Source organism: Lissotriton helveticus, chromosome 6 (assembly GCF_964261635.1).
Source record: "Lissotriton helveticus chromosome 6, aLisHel1.1, whole genome shotgun sequence".
Lineage (NCBI taxonomy): Eukaryota > Metazoa > Chordata > Amphibia > Caudata > Salamandridae > Lissotriton > Lissotriton helveticus.
The window spans coordinates 831,133,826-831,160,188 of NC_136067.1; positions in this window are offsets into that span (position 1 = coordinate 831,133,826).

A 26,363-nucleotide genomic window follows, 5' to 3' on the forward strand; every position below is an offset into this window, starting at 1 on the left:
GAGTTTGCAGAGTTCTGCAATGCGGAACTCCGCGAAGAGACAAAAAACTCCATTGCGCTAAGCAGAGTTCCTCAAGTGGTGGAGTGTGATACGCTCTGCTGCTCGTGCTGATTTTTAGCAACGGTTGTTTGTACCGCACTGCAAAATCAGCATAAAGGGCACCACATGCAGTGCAGGAGGGCATTGCTTATTTCTGCTGTTCGAGTAGAGGTTCTACTCAAGTGGCAGCTTCTTCAATGCGAGCGGAAGGTTTCTCAATGTGAGCGGTAGCAACCATCCGCATTCACCCGTGTTGAGATATCCTGCTGGGAGGTGGTCTGCAGTAAGATTTTTCTCACTCACCGACTTAACGTTGGTGAGCCACAGAAGAGGAAAAACTCCGCTCTGCGCCACTACACTGAGGGGCATATTACCAACGTTAAGCGATATTTATCGCTAACGATGCTTAGCAACAAATTTTTTAACGCTAAGCATCGTCAGAAATTATCGCAGATAAACCTTGCTATTATCAAGGTTTTTCGCAAATGCGATAAAAAACGGCCGCAATGCTTGAATATCGCTGAAAAGTCAGCGATATTCATGCATTACCGAGCTAATGCTCTTAGCCATGTTATCCACCTCCCATTGAATAACATGGCTAAGAACTGCTCAGGGCAGGTGTTAGTTTTTGGAGATATTCACGCTCAGCGCGAATATCTCCAAAAGTTGGTAATAGGAGATAGCGATGTTAGCGACTGTTTCCAGTCGCTAACATCTTGGCACGCCCACTTTGCATGTCATTAGTGATAAATATCACTGACATGCAAAGTGGGGCCCAAGATGGTCGCTATCTCCTACTAGCTGTCGCTAACTGGTGTTAGCCACAGCTAGGTAATAGGGAGATAATTTTATCTCCGCTTTCTTGGCTTTTAAAGCCAAAAAAGCGGAGATAAACCCCCTTGATAATATGCCCCTGAGTTTTTCAGGACTTCGTGCTCTACGCAGCACGAAGTGGGAAAAACTCTGCAAACTCTGCGAGAGGAGCAGAATTTTGCCCCCAGGCCTAGTTTTTAACCCAGGACTCTTCTAACTAGTGAGAATAACCTTGATCACATGTGCACTAACATTTTCTGCAAAGTCGGACTTTTACACAAAACAAAATTGTATTTGTTAACCAATTCTGTTAGCTTCTCATGTGCCTTTACTGAGGTTTCCTCGAACCAAGATACTGCTTCTAGTTCTATAAATCTAGTAGCACCTGGGTTACCAGGCATCGTGAACACCACAGATGAGTCTGTGGCAACCACACCCCTACAGTTCTAGGGGTTCATACAATTACTTGTGAACTCTGGGCTGTAGGGACAGTAGTAACAATGTGGGTTCCAGCTGTCACACAAGAAGCTATTGGGATCGGGCCTTCGCAATTAGGGAAGTCACAACGTAAAAAGTTGAAGTTACGGCTGTCACAATTGGATCAGTTGCTATTGGAATGGGCATAACTGCGACTGCCGCAAATGGTGCTGTCACTACTGTCTCTGTCAGAAGGGGTCCTCCTGGCTGAGCTTGAACTGGATGAGTGGGTGCAGTCACATTATTTCCATTGCCTGAAGGACCACCAGCATAAGACTAAACTATACTGTGCAGGGGTGGTCAGAAAGGCAGTAGTTCTTCTAAGAAGTCATCAATATAGTCACTGTGAGCAGTAGTCCTGAGGGGGACATCTGTATCTTTCTCTTCCTGTGCTTTTTTCCTTTTCGGTGTGTCATTCTGTAATGAGGACATCAGCCAAAGCTCTTTTCATTAACTTTATTTCGTTATAAGAAGTTCCCACAGGCGGGATTCAGGGTGCGTGCAAGCACCGAAGAGAGTCAGGCGTCCAACTGACCCTCTACATCAACTGTCGATATAACGGAATACCGCATGCCAACGGGCAGCGCGAGGCAGGGCAAACCACAGTGTCCTCGCGCTGGGAGGTGCGCGATCAGAAACCACTACACAGTACTGGGTACATTCTAACTCCATCAATCATATCTGCCCTTCACATCTGCTGCTCGGCATCCCATTTTGCATCCATCCAACTATGAACTGTCTTTCTAACTCAATTCTAATCTTCTCTTTGTCTTTTGCATGCCCTGAAATCTCCCGTGTATTCAAAGCCTTATAATGTGCTGGTCTAGGTGGTGATTTCATGTTGTGTAAGACTTATCTCAACTTCTCTATTATGTTTAGACTGTATCAGGGAAATATCAAGGCCCCTTCTTTCTTAGTGATCTTGTTCCATTGGTTAAGTCAAATGTACGTGTGGAGCCCAACATTGATTGCCATGTAATGACCTGGCAACCCTTTCAGAGGAGCTAGCTCGCCCTCACAGATGGGGGACACTTACATCACCTCTCTCTAAGGAAACCTCTTCATATCCCTAAAAAATGTTTGCTTGGTCCAGGCAACTGAAATCAGCAATCTCGATTTAAATAAGTGGTGGTTCCCAACAAATCATAATGTAATACATAGTAATTCCAGCGTCCAATCCCAGTGCTGCATTCTCATTCCTTACCTATCACAGCGTGGCACATGATGATGCAATAACCACTATCAGTACGGCAAACACACCAACTGCCCAATACCAGCACGGCACTTGATGACTTACTTGCAGCACCTCTCAGTGGCTCACCCTCTTTTACAATTAACTTTGTACAAGCAATTACTTTTACAAAACTGGGAAGCAAAACACAAATAGCAAATAACTCAAATAAATAAGTGAAATAAGTGAAATAAGTGAAATCTCGACTAGTGTGAAATCATCCTGACTAGTGCAGTTTGTCCTCTCCACCAGAGGATCTGCCAATGCCAATTACTTTTAGTACACTGACAGCAGTAAGTTACAGTTCCCTATCTCAATTGTGCGGCTGATGGTAACTCATAGACCGGCACCACAAACCTTAATAGGCAAGTTAAACCACAATATACGTATTATCTATCCCAGGGTCTTGAACTATATGAGTCTGATAACAACTTCAACTTCTCAGCAACAAGCTCATGTACAGTTATATGAACAACTGATATACGTTAAGGAGCATATTCGCTATTCTGTCCAGCTTCACTGCCTCCGTCTTAGACCTAAAGTAGCCACCACACGGCGAGAAACACACACAATTAGCGCCACATAGCCCAGCTTATACTCACTCCTTGGATGCCGCAACTTCTTTTAAAACCGCCTGAACACTGTTGATACTTTGAGCTGAACCATGGGCTTCAAGGACATGGGCTGGGTTTGGGCAAGTTCTAGATTTTTTTTGGAGTACTTCTAACTCCCTACATTTCAGTGACAAATCCTCCTTGTTGCTATTAATTGATTTAGCGCACTTTTTTATACCTGTAGGTCCTGGTATAGTCATCCAACAGTTTGTGCCACTGGTCGTATGGACCTTTGATTATGGACTGAAAATGTATGAAAGGTGCTAGCATTAGCAACAAAAACCAAATTACAATGAAACCAATTTGGCTTCACAGGATGACAGAGAGGATGGTTTCAAATTGTAAAGGTTTATTGGCAAGTTAGTCAAAGTTACAAGCTTAAATCAGTGGGTATATTGATTTTCACATAACATGTACATATCCTTTCTATTGTACAATCTGAAATTGTATATTATATAGATGAATATCATAATCAAATACAAACTGTAGAATGGATAATTGATTACATCTCTAGGCTAAATAGGCATTGTAAAGTAGCAAGGGGAAATTCTAGGCAGAAGTGTCCGTGTCAGATAAACCAAATTAAGGTTCAGGGCAAGAGACAGGAAACGTTCAAAAGTCTAACTCAAGAACTTACAAAAGATGAGGTCTCCAACAGCAGAGTTAGGTAAAGGTCTTTCCTCAGCGAAGTCAGGATAGGATCTGCTAAACCATTCTAAAGAACACACAATTGTATTAAAATATAATTTCCAGAAACTTCTTCACCAACTCCCTCTGAATAGACCAATCAAGATACATGCTGGTAGAATTAGCAAACTGGCCCACCTGGTACAGGAGGCTCTATCTCATCCCCATGCACAGCACAAATCACTGCAAAGTTTCAGTTAACTTTTCTAATCTAACATTTTCCCAAAACTAAAATTCTAACTCATTCCTCTAACTAACAAAGATAATAAGGCCGTTGAAATGAAAAGAGACCCGTTAAACAGGTTTGAAATGAACAATGCATGTCTTAAAGGAATACCGTGAGTGGGTCTGGCCTTCTCGCTGACAGACCAACATTAAGAAACTACAGTTAAATTAATGCACAATATCATAAGAAACTCATGGATTATACTTCAGTTATATAGATGTGACTTGGTTACACTATTAAGTTGCCACTAATAACACACGGATTAACATTGTAGTTCATTTGATGAACATATGGTTAGTAAATTATGGGGCACTAAAATTACGCTGCTCCACTAGTCAGCTGCAAATGCAACTCTCACTCTCACTCTAGGTGCTGTGTTTTCTGTGTGATTATTTTGCCACCCCCACACCTCTTTCCTTACACTTCCTTTTTGTACAGTGCATGTGCTTGAGAAATCTATTGTTTTTAATATAAACTTAAAAGGGACTTACTCCTCTCTTTCCTGGATTCTTATTGGTTCCTGTGCATGCCACTTACCTTCCCTCCATTTCTATTGGCTGTAGCATATTTTCCAGCATTTACCAAAGCTTGTTCCTCGTCTGCTTCTCTTATCAGTTTCCTTCCCCCCCCCCCCAAAGACTGTTAACATCCGCTTTGATGGAACTATATTTTCATAAACCTTTGCCTTTTACTAATGCAGCATATTTATATAACAATTTATCATCTGGAGAGATTAAGTGATTTGCAAAGAGTCACAGGATGTTGCTGGGGCTGGCCAGACTTGAACTGCGGTCCCCAGCTCTTAAGTCAGCAGCTCTTGCCACTGCCACATCCTCTCCACCCCTGTGTTATCTGTCAGGGAGCCCCCTTTACCCAGAGGATGATTGATGAAAACAGCTCTTTATTCATTACATAGGCGAAACTGATGCCTTTCCAATGCTTGTTATTCTTTACCGGGGTTACCACCCAAGCCGCTGCTTCTTTAGAGGTTTGCCTCCCATACCATTGCTTCTCTGTGCCACGCGGTGGCAGTATTTCACCACCTTCCTCTGCTGCATTGTTTAATTACGTGCTGCAGTGCTGGCAGCGAAATGTACATTGGTCCCAAGGATGCACCACGAAGGCCACATACCCATTGTGCAGAATGTTCCCTGGAGAGGAATGTTTGCATGGAGAGAAATATTGCATGGAGTGAACTGTTACATAGAGAGCAAAGTTATTGAAAAGGGGGGGCCCTCGGCCCCCCCGCCCGCATGGCGGCGCGGCGACCGCTTCCCCCCTTCCCCCCTTTGTGCCTCTCGGTGGTGGGGCGGGCCCTTGGGCGCGACCCACCACCGATTGGCCGGCGACCTCCCTGACCCGGATACCAGTGTAGAAGGTCCGGGTCAGGGGGGACGGGCTACTGGAGGGGTGGGGCAGGGGGGCATTGCCCCCCCGCCTGGCCCCTTGGGAATAAAGAGGCGGGGAGCGCCCAGGAGACCCCCTTGTCCCTGGACGCTCCCTCACAGCACGGTGTGCCCCGCGCTCGGGGCTTCTTTGTTTTTTAAATTTTCTCGCTTTATTTTTCAGGTTTCAGGATCCCCTTGTCCCTGGACGATTCCCAGCGCGAGCGGAGGTCACCTACTGAGCGTGAACAAGAGCGGCTAGGGAGCTGCGCCGCATCGGGGACCTGGGAGCAAGTCGCAAGTCGGTATTGCTGTTGTGAGGGGACCGGCGGGTGACGAGGTATTTTGGCGGGATGGGGCGCCTCATCGGGGACCTGAGAGCGGGCGGTAACACACTGCGGACTCGGGCAGCACCGGCGGTGTTGTAAGTGCTTTGTTTAGCCGGTACGAAAGATTTTTCCCGCCGTAAAGGGCAATTCAACGGAGCGGGAAAGATCAAAATCAGTCTTTGGATAAATACCCGATTTGCGCTTTCCGTTTCTCCTCGCTGGTTGTCACAGGGCAGATTAGCACGTTCTACTGGGGAAAGAAGTGAAGCAGGGTCGACCAGGGCAGCACCTGGATGGGAGACCCTTTATGAAAGTGTGCAATTGTAGGGGAAAAGTAAATTAATATTGCATAATTGTTTTTATAATGTTCTTGCATTAAGGGAGTGTTATTTTGCGAGTTGTGAATACTCTAAATTAAGTGTGCAGTTGAGGGTAAGAAGTGAATTCACTGTTCTTCCATGATTATTCTTGCCTTGAGCGAGTGTTACTTTATTTTGTGGATTTAACGAATTTAATGGTGCACATCACCAGAAAGGTTAACAGGGGGGGTTCAAGCCTCCACTGTATTTAAACTGGGTTTTCCTCAATCTGCTCCCGCTTATACCACACGGTATTAATACATTTCTCTATTCCAGGCATTTAACGATACTTTAGGCGCAATTCACTCGCAGAGAGGACGTAAGGAGTTGTGGCTGATCCTATACCGGCGGGGCGCACGCAGGATTCATCGGACTTCACGTGAATTTTCGTCCCATTTTGACGGTCAGCGCGAGGGCCTGGTGTGGGGCGTGATCGCAGACCGATATCGCCGGCGAGTTCCCAGGATTGGTCGGTAAGAGGGGTACGGGGGGCTGGCATTCATCGCTCCAGGTAGCCGCCGGGTGGGTCTACATTAGGTCTACTCACCCCTTACATAGCTGGATAAGCCGGTGGTGTTGCGGTCGCCGTTGCATGGTGTTGAAAGCCCCCTGGTGACCCTCCATCTGAAAGGTACACAAGGTTGGCCAGTGGTGACATTAGGAGAGTAGGCAGCTGTTTGTGGGGTTTATATCATGCCAGGACCGCGGGGTGGTAAAGGTGGGTCCAAGATGGAGGTTATGATGCGGGCCATGATGCGTGAAATGGGCGAAATTAAACAGCGGCTAGGGAAGGTGGATGAACTGGAAGCACGGATTAATGAGAGGCCTAATGATGCCCCTGGGCCATCGGGTAGGCCTATTCGCCAGAGGGCGGCACCATTGCCAAGGGGGGATTTTGTTACCCCGCCTAGGAAATCTAAGCCCAAGAAACCCAGGTATGCTGCACCTGCCCCAGGGCCAGTAGTGCCGGTACCTGCCACGCCGCTAGCGGTCATCCCACCCCCTATTATACCAATGCCTATACTCCCAGCCCCCGCGGTGCCGGTGCCTGTCATACCGCCAGGAGATGCAGGGCCTGCTCCCTCACCGGTGGCCACGATCCCGGCTACAGGCCTGCCGCAACCGGCACCCGCCTTGCCTACTACGCCAGTACCACTGGGCTTAACCCCAGTGGCGCCTGCTGCCCCAGCTGGGAATTTAGATTCAATGCCCCCTGAATTGTTGTCTCAGATAACGGCCTTGATGCCGTGGCTACAGAAGGGGGGTGCTTTCCCGACTTCTGCAGATCATGCAGCAGAGGCAGCAAGGTTTGTGGAAAAGATTAAATCGGCTGCAGTAGCCGACAGTATTCCAGTGCCCGTATCTTCTCCCCTTGCAGGTTCCAGTCTTGCCCAGCCGAATGGAGCTAGTGGGCAGCCGGCCCCGGTGCCCGCACATGGTAAGGAGGTGGTTTTGCCGCTCTTGGGGGATGGTGCTATACCTTCCAGGAGTGCGAATTTAGCGCAACATGTGTCGCAGACTGTGAAGGAGATGATTTGGGCAGATAAATATGTGTATATTTATTCATTGTTATTGGATAACAGGGAAATGGAGCATGCTAAGACACTGAAAGAGTGGATGCACCCAAGTGAATGGAGGGCTCAGTGTGCTAGATTTAGGGTTGAGGAAACACTACTCAACTGGATCAAGGCTTTTGCGGTATTCACGGCTATCAAGGCCAAACGACCTCCAGATTTACAGGTGCCATTGGCATGCTACCAGAGCAGGATTGTGGGGTGGAGTGAACAGTATTCTGGGGATGCGTGGAAAGGGTACGATTTGAATTTCAGGAAAGCATTAGAATTTAATCGATCATTAGCATGGGATACTGTGGACTCCATGTCATGGCACAAGCAGTTCTCCGATAATTCACCCCCCCTCAGTTTTCCGGTTCGGTCAGGGTGTTCTCCGCGAGACCCCAACAGCCCTTTCGGCCCCACCAAGCGAGTGAGGTACCTGGGAGGTTTAAGGCCGGTGGGGCAGAGAAAAAGGGGGTGTGCTGGGACTTTAATAGGCGCACCTGCACAAGGGCCCCGGGCGCCTGTAAGTTTAGACATGCATGTTCATCCTGTGGTCACCCCTCACACCCAGAAACATCCTGCAGGTCCAAGCACGGGAACACGGGTCAGAGGGGAAGGGGAAAGCCACTGTAACACAAACCAGTTAGGCACCCCCACGCCAGTGGATGTGTTAGCAATGATACCATGGTTAAATAGATACCCGGACCACGCAACGGCCACCCTACTCCAGGAAGGTTTCTCCAAAGGCTTTAGGATCCCTGGGGCAGGATACACAGGCAGCGCACACTGTAAGAACCAACTATCGGTAAAACACAACCCAGCAGTGGTGGCTGCAAAAATTGAGAAGGAGTTATCTTTAGGCAGGATAGCTGGCCCTTTTACTGAGGTGCCGGTACCTAATTTTGTGTGTTCACCATTAGGAGTCGTTCCCAAAAAAGAGAAGGGGCAATTCAGATTGATCCACAACCTGTCAGCACCTAGAGGCGCGTCACTGAATGATGCCATTGAGGAGGGTATTTGTAGTGTTAAGTACGCCTCTTTTGACCAGGCGGTTAACTTATTGCAGGCCATGGGGCCCGGGGCGTTGATGGCAAAGTCAGACATTGAATCAGCCTTCCGTCTCCTCCCGGTACACCCAGCTGATCAACATCTCCTAGGTTTTACGTTTGGGGACAGGTTCTACATGGATAAATGCATGCCCATGGGATGTTCTATATCATGTGCATACTTTGAGATGTTTAGCTCTTTTCTTGAATGGGCCATGAGACAAGCGACGGGCCACCAGCAGGTCATGCATTATTTAGATTATTTTCTATTCCTGGGTACGGCGGGATCTCAGGAGTGTGCATGGGCATTGCAGGAATTTTGCGTGCTCATGCGGGCTTTTGGTGTCCCGCTTGCGCCTGGGAAGACTGTTGGCCCGACCACCTGCTTGGAATTCCTCGGCATTGAGATTGATTCAGTAGAGGGATGTTTCAGATTGCCCAGGGACAAAGTGGACAAATTCAGATCAGCGCTACGTTTATGCTTACGCAAAGATAAGGTCACCTTGCAGCAATTACAAGAGGTGGTAGGGCAACTGAACTTCGCACTGAGGGTCATCCCTATGGCTCGTCCTTTCTCTCGCTCCATCGCCCAAGCAATGAAAGGGCTAAGGGAGAAACATCACCGCACTAGGCTGTCATCTGAGATTCGCCAGGATATGCTTATATGGATGGCATTCCTGGAGGATTTTAATGGCAGGGTGGTCTGGCCCGGCCCTCCCGCAACATCAGCAGAGTTGGGCCTATGGACGGACGCTGCTGGTAGTGTGGGCTTCGGCGCCATCCTAGGGAACAAGTGGGTCGCTCAACGGTGGCCGGAAGTATGGAGAACATGGGGTCTGACCACTAATATTGGCTTCCTGGAACTCTTCCCAATATGGGTGGCATTGAAGGTCTGGCCCGAACACCTATGTAATCAATCAGTGGTGTTTTGGTCAGACAACATGACAGTAGTGGAATGTATAAACCAACAGGGGGCACGATGTCCTTTCGTACTTCGTCTGATAAAAGAAATTGTGTTGCAGTGCTTAAGATGGAATGTAGTTTTTAAGGCCAAGCATGTCCCTGGTATTCTCAACAATGCAGCTGACTCCCTCTCTCGCTTCAAAATGCAGGTTTTCAGGGAACATCTTCCTACAGCAGACCCCTCGCCAGCGCACTTTCCAGCAGTGCTTTGGCAGATTGGTGCCCCAGATTACAGGACCTCGTGGTTGCTAGCTTAGCACCCAGGACCAAGACGGCTTATGAAGGGGCGTTTTTGTCTTACTGTGCTTTCTTGGGTCAGCAATGGGAGGGGCTATGGGCGCAGGAAGACGGCTTTGCGGCCTATTTAGAATGGATGCATAAGGAAGGACGCTCAGTGGCAGCGGCGAACAGGCATAGGGCAGCGGTATCATTCTTTGCTCAAGCTAGGGGCATGCGTGATCCCACTAACACCTTTATGGTACGCAAGGCTTTGAGGGGTTGGCGCCGTTTACAAGGTCATCATAAAGATAAGAGAAGGCCCATCGGGCTAACACGGCTGACGACTTTACTGGGCGCGCTGGACAGTGTTTGTAGCTCGGAGTGGGAGGTACTTCTTTTCAAAGCAGCATTCTCCTTGGCATTCTATGGGGCACTGAGAATTAGTGAACTAGTGGCAGGGTCCAAGTCAGACCTACAGGGCGGCGTACAAAGGGCGGGTGTGAGGATAAAAGAGGACACGATGTGGGTGACCATTCAGAAGTCAAAGACCGACCAGGAGTCACGGGGTCACACCATAGTGCTCCATCGGGCCCTTGCCAACCCTTGCTGCCCAGTGAGGCACGTGGAATTATTTCGTGGACGGCTGGGGGGCGCGGCGGGCGGGGCACTGCTCTGTCACGCCGACGGTACGCCCCTGACTAAGTACCAGTTCAGGAGGGTATTGGAGCTGGTGGTCAGGAAAACAGGTCTTGACCCTAAAGAGTTTGGCTCTCATTCCTTTAGAATTGGGGCAGCAACAGAGGCGGTGGCAGGGGGCCTCCCACTGGAGAGAGTGAAGAAAATTGGGAGGTGGTCCTCAGAATGCTACAAACGATATGTGCGAATTGACATGTTGTGATAAGATGGTACTCACGCCTGGTTTGTTTCCGCTTTCTTGCAGTTTCTCAGACCTGTTACGCAGGGGAGGAATTTGCCGTCGGGCAGCAACGACCTACATCAGCGCGGACCAACAATCAGGATAAACTCAGAAAAATTGTTTGGATTGTGGGTCACTCCTATGTGAGACAGGCCGAATGTGTTTTTATTTCAGGTGACCGTAAGAAGAGGGCTGCACAACTAGGGTTTGACATCTCATTCTTCGGGAGAGGGGGTTTATGTCTCAACCAGTTTAGGGACTTCTTCCAGGGGCTGTTGGCGCGCCGGCAATTCCCCCCGTCAGTGGTGATACTTCACCTGGGGGAGAATGATTTGGCCAAACTGGGGAGGCGCATTCTGATTGAAGAGATTATTTCAACTGCGGGGTGGATAGCCAGGACCTGCCCGGGTTGCACGGTAGTATGGTCGCAACTCATACCTCGATGGCAGTGGCGGGGGGGGGGATTCGGTCAGGGCGTTGAATCACTCGGTAAAGAGGATCAATACACAGTTGGACAAGCTGTTTCGAGCCCCCCTGTTACAAACGATACCTCATGGGTGCATCTGGGGTGAACGGTATTACTTGGGGGATGGAGTTCACTTGAATGGAGCGGGGAATGTCTTGTGGTCTGACAATATCTGGGCCTGGTTGGAGGGATTTGCCAAACAGGCGTGTTCCTGAGGTAGGGTCTAGAGGGGGGAGGCCAGATCGTCGGTTAACAATGCTGGCCTGTGGCGGTAAGGTCATGACCGGTGAGCACATATTTAAGGTCTGAGGGGGCGGGCATCATCCTATGGAGGTTCCCGCCCAGGGGGAGGGGCCTTTGGGCCACTCCTAGAACTCCAGGGGCAAGGTAATTGATGCTTCAAAGGGGCGCGGGTCGGAGTAGTCACGCTTTCCTTAGGCTGGTAGCCACCCCGCGCGCGTATACTCATGACGTCACCGGATGGCGCAGAGTAAGGGCCCTCCTTTAGTGGGTAAATGGAGTTCACGGCGTAGACCGGGCAATTCCCGGGGCACGACTGCGCATGCGCACAGCTCTAGGTGAGGCGCAGCTTGTAGGACCTGACACCGGTTAGCGACCTTGCCATATGGCCAGAAATGTACAGAAATCAAGATGAGGATGTTAGATTCGGTTAGGAAACAACATGTATTAGAGTTTTGTTAAGGTTAGCCTCTCAAACTTGTTGACGATATTTGTATCTAATGTCCTGCTGATTTTTGTATAATTGTTGACCATGCAATTAAAACCTTTTTTAATTTCATATCTTAATAAATACGGCCGGGGGACTAGCCCCCGCCTTCCAAAAAGTAAAGAAGTCTCATGTCCACGTTTCTGGGTGTTGGGTGCCGGATTGGGGGGGGGCGGCAGCCAGTCGCTGACCATGTGAAAAGGGGGGCCCTCGGCCCCCCCGCCCGCATGGCGGCGCGGCGACCGCTTCCCCCCTTCCCCCCTTTGTGCCTCTCGGTGGTGGGGGCGGGCCCTTGGGCGCGACCCACCACCGATTGGCCGGCGACCTCCCTGACCCGGATACCAGTGTAGAAGGTCCGGGTCAGGGGGGACGGGCTACTGGAGGGGTGGGGAGGGGGGGCGTTGCCCCCCCGCCTGGCCCCTTGGGAATAAAGAGGCGGGGAGCGCCCAGGAGACCCCCTTGTCCCTGGATGCTCCCTCACAGCACGGTGTGCCCCGCGCTCGGGGCTTCTTTGTTTTCCCACCCACCATCCCTGGAACAAAAGACTTGTGGCTTCACTATGTCTGGTTTGAGCGTAATTTTGCTAGTATACTGTTGACATGTCTTACATGCGTAATTGAACTTGATCGGGTCGGTATATTTTGATGATGTGATTTGGTTTAGGAATTTTTCCCCTTTTTAGCGAACTGTGTGTGAAGTGCTTTTGCTTTGATGCCAAGTGTGTTTAGGCCTTTTTTCCCTTTGTAGCTTTATGTTGATGCTGTTATTTATTAGCCAGTGTAGCTGTCCTTTAGAATTTTTTCCCATAGGTCGTCGTATTTATTAGGTATGGGGCATGCGGTAAGGTCATGACCGGTGAGCACATATTTAAGGTCTGAGGGGGCGGGCATCATCCTATGGAGGTTCCCGCCCAGGGGGAGGGGCCTTTGGGCCACTCCTAGAACTCCAGGGGCAAGGTAATTGATGCTTCAAAGGGGCGCGGGTCGGAGTAGTCACGCTTTCCTTAGGCTGGTAGCCACCCCGCGCGCGTATACTCATGACGTCACCGGATGGCGCAGAGTAAGGGCCCTCCTTTAGTGGGTAAATGGAGTTCACGGCGTAGACCGGGCAATTCCCGGGGCACGACTGCGCATGCGCACAGCTCTAGGTGAGGCGCAGCTTGTAGGACCTGACACCGGTTAGCGACCTTGCCATATGGCCAGAAATGTACAGAAATCAAGATGAGGATGTTAGATTCGGTTAGGAAACAACATGTATTAGAGTTTTGTTAAGGTTAGCCTCTCAAACTTGTTGACGATATTTGTATCTAATGTCCTGCTGATTTTTGTATAATTGTTGACCATGCAATTAAAACCTTTTTTAATTTCATATCTTAATAAATACGGCGGGGGGACTAGCCCCCGCCTTCCAAAAAGTAAAGAAGTCTCATGTCCACGTTTCTGGGTGTTGGGTGCCGGATTGGGGGGGGGCGGCAGCCAGTCGCTGACCATGTGAATATAACATTTAGTGGAAGGGAATGTTACATGGAGCAGAATGTTGCAAAATGTTGCCTGGAGTGGGATGCCACTCAGTGCAAATGGGTGGAGCACTGGTAGTAGTAGAATGACCTTTGAAATAAATTGCTCTTCAACCCGTCTCTCTTTTTGTTCAAGAGAAAGGAGGGGCACCGTTTAATCGCGGAGTGCGACCTAGGGCACCGGCTCCACTAAGGGGGGAGGGGGGGGGCAGCAGCAGAAGTGAGAGTAACAGGGGCTTGAGAGCGGCAGGGCTTCAAGAAACAGTACATCGCAGCTGGTATTTAGTTTTCCATTGGCAGCCACCGATTGGCAGTTCGCTTCACCCTTATCCTATTCACTATCAGGATACCTTTGGAACAGGTTGCACCAAAAGTATCTCTGTAAGTGCCATCCTGTGAATGACGTCACAAAAGATGTCAAATCCTCAGCTGATCAGTGGCGTAGGCAAAGTGATGGAGTCCACTGCAGAATGTGAATGGGACCGCTCAGGGGGCCTTCTAAAGGGTTAAGGAGCCCCTGAAAGGTTGATCCCCCCCCCCCTGCGCCTCAGGGGCTTATGCTGCAGCTGATATCATTAAACAAACGAACATTCTAGAATGCCGATGGGTACTCATTGTTAAAGGCGCAGGAGTGAGCAAAGAGAACTGTTTTTTTCCCTCTACACTGGACGACCCCTTTAAATCTAAACCTGAAAGGAAAGGTTGATCCCTCTATGGGCTCACAACACTTCCTGGTTAAAGACTGTAGCAAGGAAGGCTAATTGTTGTTGTATTAAGATTTTTCTAGGCTGTGTTATATCGAACATTTCGCCTTTGTTTTGCACATTTTATATCCTTTTATAGAAATATTGTTAATCACCATTTCCACCCTTCCTTAACAACCAATCATTTTCTTGCCGCTTGATGATGTCATTACTAAAACGATGGCTAATACAGTTAAAACCTATGAACCTAACTTGTTGACTGTAAGTCATGTGTTGGTGAGTCACACTTTGTTTTTCACTACAGAGCAATTATATCACTGTGGTTGAAGGTCACTGCCCTGTGAAGGGCCATTCAGCATAATCACAGCGCGGCTCATAATGTTTTCTTTGAATATACTTATTCAAGGGCATTCATGTATTTGGCGATGCAGTAATACCAAAACTCGCGTGGTTTCAATTGCCACAGTCTCTGATTAATGAAGGCCAATGTGAATTCCGCCTTCACTCTAAACAAATGAACAAATTCCATAGTCCGTGAACCAAAACCAGTCCTTTGCCACTAGATGGCACCATTGTCACATTCTTTGGGAGCTGGGCAACTAAAAACATGTTCGAACTGATAGCTAAATGTTCCTTTTTAATCATAGGAAAATTACAAACTGTAAATGTCAGGCCTTATTTTGCCCTGATTTCTGTAATGGACATATTCTTTTTGCTTAACTCCATTTCACTCTTATAAGAAGCTAACGTATAAAAGTTACGTTTTTCAGCATTTGAAAAACCTGAAGCAACACACGTTATAAACGTTGCCATGCCTGCGAAACGTGCGGAAGCGTACTTGTTTTTTAAAAACGTTTTGACGACATTTTATTTGCACTGCAACCTCAGCGGTGGCGACGAGCTCTGAGGACTCCACGTGGACCAACGTGCAAGTTGTATTATTAAAAGTGTAATGTCAAAATGTGCCTTAACTCGTTTCTATACAGGGTCTGGCGGGAGCAAAAAATATGCCCGGTACCAAAATAAAAGTCGTCCACGTTTGCAAACCAGATTGCCAAAAAAAGGCCCACGTATAGAAATAAAGGCAGTTTTTAACTTGTAAAAGGGCACACGGCTTGTTTTTTTGCTTTGGGAGACTGCATGCATTTGTGTTAACTACAGGCAACGTTTCTGGTTATTACTGGATTTTTTTCTTGTTTGTCCCAGGCCTTACCCTCGCTTCAGAGACCCTTAAAGTGATAACAAACACAAAAAATACCCCCTAACCCCTCCCGTTCTCTCCTATGGAACCCCCACACTCCTACAACTTTCTTGTACAACTGGCCAAGCAGAATATCAAATCTGCGAACAACAGGAAAGGAGGGAAGAGGTAAATCCTGGGACAAGGCAGAGAAAAGAGTAATCGGATTCCCGGTGGGTAGTCTGAGGGTTACCCGCTCATTTCTCATTCCTGTCCTTACATAGGAAGAAATACATACGCCACGATAGAGCTTTGGCAAAGAATTACACAGAGGTGAAACCGATCAGAACTGGACACCCATGTGAAATTTTAATGATGTCTCATAAATGCCTCACCAGCAACAGCAGACAGAATCCCAGTGCCAAAAGATGAAGGTTTCTGGCAATGAACACCAAGGCCTGGGTTCACTAAGCCTTTGTGCCGCCCTTGAGTCACTCAAGGTGACGCAGGCAGCGCAGGGGCTTATTTGGAATTCACAAACCCACGCAAGGCCTGATCTGCGTGACTTTTGTAAAGTAATGTGCAAAATCTTAGTTCTACCGCTTTCTAATGGTAGGCATTCCATGGGTGGAACATGGGTCTTGCCATGCATTCACCCAAGGATTTCATGCATTACCAGATTTACTAAGCTCTGTAAAGTTGGAATTGTGTGCCATTGGTACACCTGCCACAGAGAGGCGTTAGGAGATGAAAAATATATTTTTCCCTTCGTTTTTTTCTCTATTTGGTGTGAAGCATTCTGCATTAGACATAGAAAGAGGAAAATGCCTCTTTGGATTGTTTTTGTGCAGGAAGGTGTTATTTGAGTGAAAGAAAATCTTAGAATATCTTAGAAGATATGGCACTTTCCAACTCTCCCGTTCATGCAACGCAGCAGCTTACCTCGATGCACTGCCTGATTTATCAACAAATCTGTCCAATTTTGTTATGAGACACAAATGTAGAACGTACAGCCCAAGTAGCCTCCACAGAAATGTCCGTGAGAGAGATCACTTGTGCTTCAGCACAAGAATTGGACCTTCCTGTAGGAGAATGTCCCAGAATGTCTCCAGGCCACTACCTTCCTGAGAGCTTGTAAACAACTGAAATAGTTAATTCCAACCAGTAACACAGAGCAGAGGAGGAAGGAGCCAACCCTTCCCTGCAGGTACAAATTTCACAAGCAGTTAACCATGCTGAAGAAGAATACAGCCCTGTCCAAATAAATGGGCACAGTCCTACAAAAGTTCAGAAAGTGTAAGGTAGTTTCCTCTAGACAAACAGGATTGAGATGGAAAACTGAAAGGACAATTTCAGTCGCTCTGTGAAAAATTGGACAAGATTTTGGAGACAAATCAAGGACTCAGATGAAGAACCATCCTGCTGGGAAAGACAGACACAAAGGATGGGAGACTGAAAAGAAAAAGATCCCAAATCCCCTAACCTGTTCATCAAAGACCTAGCAACCAGAAAAAGGGTTTCAATCAATCAGGATTGGTGAAGCACAACTACTCACCCGTGAGGGTCTCTAGGCTCTGGGGGAGTGGGGGGGGAGAGGGAGTGACTCCTTAGAGTGCCGCTGGGGTCATCCGAAGAGCCAGGACTTGAGTTTCTTCCTGAACAGGGGCAATTGTGGACCACAGTCTCTCATGGACTTCTTTACTTTTCCCTTTGTCCTGCCCGCCATTTTGTTCTCGGACGTTTTTTTCTCTGGTCCCTGACCCGTCATCTTGTCCATTCCCTCGTCTTTTACCCTTTTCCCTCTTTTCCCCCTTGAGGATCCTCAAATGTTTCTTCCCCTCTCTGTTTTGCCTTTTCTCCATACCCTCGAATCCCTCCCACCCTCCCTTGGTGTTGTGACTACGTCCCCCCTCCGACCCCACTTAATGGAACTCTGCCTGAGGAAATCTACTATGTATGTATATATATGTATATAGGGATAACTCTAATCACTAGTATAGGCAGTAGACCTTTGTACCATCTACCATTCCTATGTGACTCTTAGAGTATATCCAGTCATATCCCTTCCCTATGTATATAGAGATAACTCTAATCACTAGTATATGCAGTAGATCTTTGTACTATCTACCATTCCTATGTGACTCTTAGAGTATATCCAGTCATATCCCTTCCCTATGTATATAGAGATAACTCTAATCACTAGTATATGCAGTAGACCGTTGTGCTCTCTACCATCCCTATGTGACTCTTAGAGTATATCCATTTGTATCCCTTCCCTATGTATATAGAGATAACTCTAATCACTAGTATATGCAGTAGACCTTTGTACTATCTACCATTCCTATGGGACTCTTAGAGTATATCCATTTGTATCTCGTCCTTGTGTGACTTTACATCTTGTACATTTGCAATTTTTTTTCTGTTTGTATCCTTTATGTAACGCATGTAATCCTAAGTCCTTATGTTTTTCAACTGGTTCTTATGTAAAGCGCTCTGACACCATCGGGTAAAGTTCGCACTATATAAAATCGCATAAATAAATAAATAAATTGCTGGAGGTGGATGGATACAGTGTTCCAGTCTTTGTCTTTGAGATAGGAGAAGGACTTTCCTCCCATTCTAGTCTTGTTTCAGAGGTCAGAAATTTGAAGGAAGCCTGACCCATAGGCTCAAGGGGAGCCACCTGAATAGCAAAAAAGGAAGGTTCCAGGATGGAACAGACCCTTAACCTGGGGGCAGGCAAGGAAAACCCCTTAAGCAGATGGGAAGCAAAAGCTTGAATAAAGTGTAAATCACCCCATTGTTCTCTAAAGGCCCTGATGGATGCCTTCTGGGGTTTCAAAGCAGAAGAAAACAATCAATTCCTGGAGAAACTGAAGGATAACAATTGTGTCACATTCCTAAGGGACTAAAACTTTCACTGGATACCACCTTTGAAGAGGACCAATGGTGGTTTTAGGCCTTATGGGTAGATAACCTCCTAGAAGCCAGGGCAGCAGTGACAATGACTTCAAGTAACCCCAATTTGCAAACTTTGTAGTTCAACATCCACAATGAAAAGTACATTTTCAGCAGAAACAACTGCGACATGGGAGGCGATGGAAAAGGGGACATGCAGAATGAAGAGTCCACTGTGGAGTCGAATAAAGTTGGTGGTGCATTGAAAACCAAGACTTCCTCGGCCAGAATGGAACAATAAGGAAGATCCTCTGATGGCACCTCACGAGGCAGTCTATAAGCCTCAGTGTTACCACCAGTATTGTAGGAAAGGCAAAGAGAAGCCTTGTGGGCCAAGAAAAAATTATGGCGTCTAATTGTAAGCATTCTTCTGAAACTGAAACCAGCACACAGGGATAAGAGCACTGAACCCGTAGATGAAGAATACCACTACAGGGCATCCAAATCGACCAAAATCAGGCAAAGCATTGTCTTAGACAGACAAAACTTCTGAAATAATGGTGACATTTGGCTAAAAGCTCTTGTATTGCCATCACCCTTAATGTGAACTGCTGACAATTCTGACAGGGGCCGGTCTTCCGATTGGAGAGTCTCGACTGCATTTTCTGCCTTATCCCTAAAACCAGAGCCCCCTTTACGGGTCACACTGGCCTTAGCTGTCGGGTTGCTCTTTCGCAGGAGGACCAACTTGCCCTGAACTCTGGAGATAAAAGTGGTACATTCACAAAGGAATCCAGATTGCTCCTTCCATTTTGATAAATAACGTACCTGTTTCTTCTCCCACAGAACCCTGAGCACTTTGTAGCACATCTTGGCACTAATAGGAGTCTGGATCACCTTTCAGGTGCACAAATAATTGCACCTACAGTGGTGCCCTCCACTGCCCCAAGGTCTCTTAGTGCTGCGAAGCACCATCTGTACAAAGGAAGCCTAAAGGGATAGGAACAGCTCAAACACACATAGGTTTTTGCGCAAACCAGATCAACTTGAAAATATGACCTGCCTTTGCCTTACGTCCTAACAAAAAACGAAACAAGCAAACACGAGGCAAGTGGAACCTTGTGAGATATTTTTATGTGAAAGGTATGTAATTGCTGCAGAATAAGACTTCTAATATGGCTTACCTGGGGTGGTTGCCTCGCATTCAAATTTCTAACGGATCAACCAGTGGCGGCTCGCAGAGGTAATGCCGTGGGGCAGTGAGGCGGAGCGGGGTGGGGCCGGGTGGGGGTGGGGGGAGTGTCAAAAGTGAACGCAAATGAATAAATAAATATTTATCTGCTGTCGTATGTCGGACTCCACTAGCCCCCTCAGCCCCGCCCCGCCTCACCGCCCCACAGCGTTACCTCTGCGAGCCGACACTGGGATCAACCTCTTGTCTTGCCATAAATTTGAGCCTTTTAGTACAATGTCAATGTTGTTATAGATATGAGCCATGTGGACAGTGTCAAGAAACTTCACAGGTTTTAGTGCACTATACCAGAACCCAAATAGCATACCATTATGCTTGGTTAGAGTTGAAAATTAAGCAGCTACATTGAATTGACTAGTAATTGAAATGTGCAATGTGAGATCTGAAAAAAGACCCCATATTTTTGAGAACTTTGCTGACATCTGCAGCTAGTATGCCAGATGTCAGCGACATAGTGTTCCAGTGAGAATGATTTGGTAGTGACGCCGACAGTTTGTTTTCTTAGGTATCTCTTTAGTACCATTTTTTAAATGTAGATGACCATCAGTTGCTGTGGTTAGTTATTTTTTTACTCAGTGTTTAAGATCACAACATTTCAGACGGTTTAAGTTATTTGATTATCATCACGCAAAGAATGTCTGCTTATATTATTTTGACTTTTTTGGTTTTATTCCTGTTGTCGTTTCAGGGATCCGAGGACTGCTTATATAGAAATCTTATCACTGCTTAAATCTTGTAACATTTACATTTATTAAGAACCTGGCCTAAACCCGAGCCTGTAAAATAAATATGCCATGCATTTTCTTGTGAAGAAAGTGCTGACCACAGTAGCAAACTCTAATAGATAGGAAAAATGGGGATTGTAAGTGAACTCATGGTGTTAGGACAGGCTTTCAGGCTGATCACTACAATGAAAACAAACAACTTAGTGCAGAACTCACTTTTTATCCTAATAATGGGCAATATCCAGCAGTGTTAACGCCTTGTTAAGTTACAGATCTTTGCCTGGCAGGTAAGTAGTTTAAATGAAGTTTTACAACAAAGAGTTAATTTTTTTGTATGATTTGCTTAGGTGGAAAAACGTGCATTCCTTTGGGTACAAAGGAAATAAATGGCTTTAACATCGAATTGTCTGCGCTGCCACCCTAAACTCACTGTCTGGCCTGGTGCAGGTGTCGATACCTACCCATTAAAAGAAAGACTATGAGTAGTTTTGTAGTAATGATAGTTTTCTCAAGCAGGAGCCATTGGAAATAAAGCAAACTAGCAAAAACGGAAATGCAGAGGCCTTTATTACAAGCAGTGCAGAGTGAAAGTAATGCATGCTTTTCTATGGTAATACACTGAATTATTGTGAGTGTTACCGAGTGCTGTATTGCTGGGTGGCATTACTGCACCCACCAGTAATAGATGCAAACTTTGCTGTCATCTAGTAGTACCACTTGCGTTTGCGGTAGGGTGGCCAGAATTTTAAAACCAAAAACTGGGGCATTTCACAAACATAGAAGAAGGACTACAATTTTACAAACGACCGCACAGGCCGCCTCCGCAGAGAATTACAAAAGAGGCTTTAAAAACATACATTAAATGCAATTTTTAAAGCCAGCGGTATGCCTGTTAATTAAATTGCTTTCTTATAACAGCTGCTAACTATCCATGCTTTATAAAAAGGCACCTCCCGACGTTTTTAGTCGACCCTCTATAGAAACCGGGACCTCAGCTAAATGTCCCGAAATCTGCCAGGACAGCTCGTTTAAAACCGGGCATGTCCCGGCAAATCCGGAACGCCTGGTCACCCTGTTTGGCAGTCACAAATGCCATTTACTCGAGCAGGCGAGTGACTGCCGCAATTTGAGAAAAACATGTATGGGCAGATTTACAAGACCCTTGCGCCACTTTAGCGTCATTTCCCCCATGTTAAAACTGACGCAAAAGTGGCGCATGTGGCTTATAAATCTGCCCTGTAGAAAACGCCCTGCCTTGCCGGGTTTCATGCGTTATTCCCCACCCCGAGCATCATACTTGTAATGGCTGTAACGGTAATAGGAGGCCCAGTATCCGCCCGTACAAAGAGCCAGTGAAGGCAAAACTCTGCATATGAAGGAATAACTAACTAACTGAGATACAGGCAGCTCTCATTAGCAACTGAGTAACGGTGAAGTCAGAGTCACGACAACATGGATGACTCAGTGCTCACAGAGCAAGCCTGTTTACGCGCATCAACAAATCCCTGAGTACGTGGGCAGCTCATCATCTGATGGCTCGTCAGCATTACATTCTACGGAGCACTGTCACAATCAACCACAAATCCACCCACAGTGGTTACATTACAACATGTCCGAAGTGACTACCAACCTCATGCTATGCCTCCACTTATAAGGTAATGCGTTTGACTTCTTCTGAAATATAGCACATCTGCCTGTTTGAATTCCTCTGCCCTGCTTCCTGTGGTCCTCCATATACTTAGTAGGATTTTTTTAGGGCCAGGAACTGATGGGTCCATTTTTAGATTCTGCTGACAACAAATATGATGGATTTAAAAAAAAATCCAGGCTGATTGGTTGAAACAGCTCAATTTTAATAACTTACATGTATCTGTGGTGTTCCTTTGCTGCTTTGTGTCAGGTGATCTGTGTTGGTCTCTCAACCTGGCATTGTAAAAGAACCATGCGCAGTTTGGGCTCATAATCTGATATTACAAACACAGCATAGTGTTTTGTGCATATTATACTGAATTGACTTCTAGAGGATCAAGTCAACTGAATGGTAGTCTCTTGTTCAAGAATGAGAAGCATCGAGCCCCCTAACCTCAATATAAAAATTGGGATTTTCTATGCAAAGTTTTGCTTTTATTACCACACACTTTGATGTTGAAAATGAAGAGGTAAAAAGACAGCTCATACATGCAGTCACCATTTAAAAATAGAAATATAAGAAATGTAAATATAGTTTTAGTGAAGAAAATTGTATTACCCTTATCATTCATTCATTCAAAATCTTTATTTCGGTTAACATAAACCATAAAAGAGACATGGACATATGACAGTACAATCTCTAAAAAGAACCAGCAGTGCCAAACAATATCGATTTCCAAGTTAAAACAGGCCATGAGAGATCATCAATACAGTTTCTTCTCTGAGAGAAACCAACAGTGCCAGAGAATATCAATCCAAATCCAATCCAAAAATTCTTTATTTCGGCCATATAGACCATAAAAGATGCAGTGCAAGACATTACATACATTAAAATACATTTTAAATACATTGTACATTGTATAAAATTCTCTCTCATCCAGCGAGGAAGAAATTATAATGACATTAAAAAAGGTTCAGGGAGCTTTTTTCTTTCTGACCAGCCATATTGCCATTAAAAATTTGGATACAGCGAACACAATGTGGCCCAAGGTACTGGTTTTCATAATTCTGAGTGCCTGTGCATACTCTCTAAACCCTAGGTTCTTACAGAGCGGCGCTATCCAATATTTTCTGGGCCTTTGATATGCAGGGCACACAAACAAGATGTGGAGGTCATCTTCCTCATGGATGTTACAGCAGGGACATGTTTTATCACCCCCATTAGTCCACTTATAGGTAAATGAGTTAGTTGGAAGTGTGCCAAGCCTCCATTGAACAAACAATTTCCTCGCCAGGATGGGGAAAATAAGATCCATAAAAGGTTCAAAAACATATGAATTTTTGGATTCCAGGAATCGCGCAGTTAGGGTGCCACTGTTTTGAGCATCCATCATATGTGCAAGGGACCTGTCTTTGTAGATTTGGGTCAGGGCTCTGCGCGAGATTCCCTGGCAACCTCGCGCAGGGTCCTCCCATAGGTCACGGAGATTCATAGCAAGCAGTTCATTTTTTACAAAGGCAAGCCAAGGGATTTTGCCATTACAATTCAAGCTCATGACATGGGTAAGATCCTCCCTATAGTGATGAAGTTCATTTGTGGACCAGAGCCTGTGCCAGAACTTCACTGGCTTTGACACAAGCTCCTCTGCAATAGGGGGGAGACCCATGTCCATTCTCAATGGCTGTAGTGGCGTAGCTCGTGGGAGAGCTAATAAACGTCTTAAAAAACTGTTTTCGACTATTGGTAGGGCCTTTCCAGCTTTGTACCCCCATAACTCGCTGCCATACATGGCCGCCGCCTTAGCCTGGGTCCTATAAGTTTCAATGGCCGGGCTTATTGGCTTGAAGGAGGAAGTATTAGCCACCTTCAGGATTGCGCCCGACAACTGGGACAGTTTGACCCTTGATCGTACTATCTGGCGGTCCCATGATAAATCTTCCTGCAGTGTTACCCCCAGATATGTAAAGGTAGACACCCTCTCCAGGCTGACAGTACCCAAGGTGGGATTGGGCCTAGTTTTAGTTGGTGGGTTGAAGATCATATACTTCGTCTTCTCTGTGTTCACCTCCAACCCGTGTTGACGACAGAAAAGACCAAATCCATCCAGGATCCTCTGGATCCCCATGGGGGATTTGAAAAGTAGGAGGGTATCATCGGCAAACATAATTGCCAGAACCCTCCTGCCTGCCAAATATGGGGCGTCGTTGTCCTTGACGTTTTCCAAATGAGAGATGACATTATTGATGAATAAACAAAACAGGGTCGGTGCCAAGACACAACCCTGCCTCACCCCTCGGCGGACAGGGAACCTGGACGAAAGATTGCCATCCCTCCCACACCTGACCTGCGCATAGTTGTTCTCGTGCAGCCTGGTTATGATGTTAAGTAACTGGGGGGGTACTCCTAGCTTTTCCAGCACCTCCCACAGTTTCCTGCGCGGGACTAGGTCAAAGGCTGACCTCAGATCCACGAAGACCATGTACAGTCTTCCCCCCTCAATCCTCACCGTCTTCCAATAGAGGAGGACGAGGCGGAAGATCTGGTCCATGGTCGACGTGTTTTTTCTGAAGCCAGCCTGCAAGGGACTCATGATGTCATTATCCTCTACCCAGTCTAATAGATGGTTCAGAATGAGGCGCGCAAAGAGCTTTTGGGGGACATCTATAAGGCTAATTGGCCTGTAATTAGCCGGGCTCAGAGGAGACCCTTTCTTATATATCGGCACTATTTCAGCCCCTAACCAAGAGCAGGGGACCGCCATACCTCCTAGTATAGCGTTGAAGAGGATAAGAAGGTACGGACCCCAAATGTCAGGATGATGTCTAAAAAGATCCCCAGGTAGCTTGTCCAGTCCCGGTGCCTTTCCCGGCGCTACGCGCTCCAGTGCTGTCACCACTTCACCTAAGGAGAATTCCAGGGCCATATCCTGGGAACAGGGGGACTCCACCGCCGTCCCTTCGGGCCATGAAGTGGTTTCTTGATAAAGTGCTCCGAAGTGGGCCTCCCAAACAGAAGAGGCGATGTTGGGTTCCAGTGCGGATTTGAGATCCCCCGTCCCATTGTTTACCAGGGCCCAAAATTTCCTAGAGTCTTTGGTTTTTAGGGCTTCAGACAGATCATGCCAATGGTTCCAATCCCACTCTGCCCTAGCATTGGCCAGTGCTAACTTGTACTCCCTCCTGAGGGCTACTACCCTCGCCTTGTCGCTGCCCTCTTTGATGGCGAAAATTAGCTCAGATTTAATTTTCTTGCAGGAAGAGGTGTACCAAGTGGGGGTACGAGTCTTTTTCCTTCTTGATTTTACCACCGGATTGAAGACCTCAGCGAGGTCCCTCACTAAGTCCTGATGAATGCCAGATAGTCTCTCATTGTAATCAAGGGGTCTTGGTTGGTTTATGAGAACGTCCACCTCCTGGAACCTGGGGAGTGCTAGGCCATATAACTTGTTCATAGCATCTTCTTTGTCAATCAGCTTCCCCCATTTCACCCGACGCCTATTTGTGGTGAGGGGCGTGTCCCCCTGATCATCACCAGAGTCAGTAGTTAGCGACCCTAATGCAGGGACTGGGTGCTGTATCTCCAATAAAAGAGCATTATGGTCACTATCTGTCCTCGCAAGCACCCTGAAATCGTAAACTTTGGGCCACATGGTGATGTCTGTTAAAATGTAGTCCAGCCTTGACTCGTGACCCTTTTTGTTGAATGTGCACAATGAGGGAGTGTCAGATGGGGTACGTCCATTGCACGCCCTCAGTGCAAAGTTCAGGGTGAGGGACGTAAGTTGTACTACCAGCGGGGACCAAGCTTTGGGGTGAGGTGAGGAGGAAGGTGGGACTCCCCAGTAGTCATCCTCAGCAGTGAAAGCACCCTCCTTTAGACCATCCAGGGGTTCGAAATGGCAATTGAAGTCCCCTCCCATCACTATTTTGAGGTCACCTGGCAATTGACCTAGAAAGGAAGACAGTTCATCTAAGGTGGGGGATTCGTTGGCCGCAGCAACTGGTCGTGAGTAAACATTAACAATGGCCCATGTTGTTCTGCTGGGCCATCTGAGCAGCACACACTGGATGTCCTGTGAAAGTGTGACCATCCTTTCCACCTGACACCCAATGTGACTCGCAACCCAGATCGCTAAACCTCCCGAGGGTCTCCCCCTCCCGTTCCATTTTGCTGGAATTTCAAAGATATCAAACCCCCTACTAGTTTGTGGTTCCCTTGCCCATGTCTCCTGGAAAAGGAGGATGTCGCTGCCATTTACCAGGAGATCCCACTCCGGTGTGCCTGCCTTGCTTTTAATGCCTGCCACATTCCAGGAAATAATTCTCAGCCCTGGACCTTGTGGTTGCAGGCCTGCCCCACATGAGGCGGGCGGGATGGTAACTGTAGGATCATTAGAGTCACA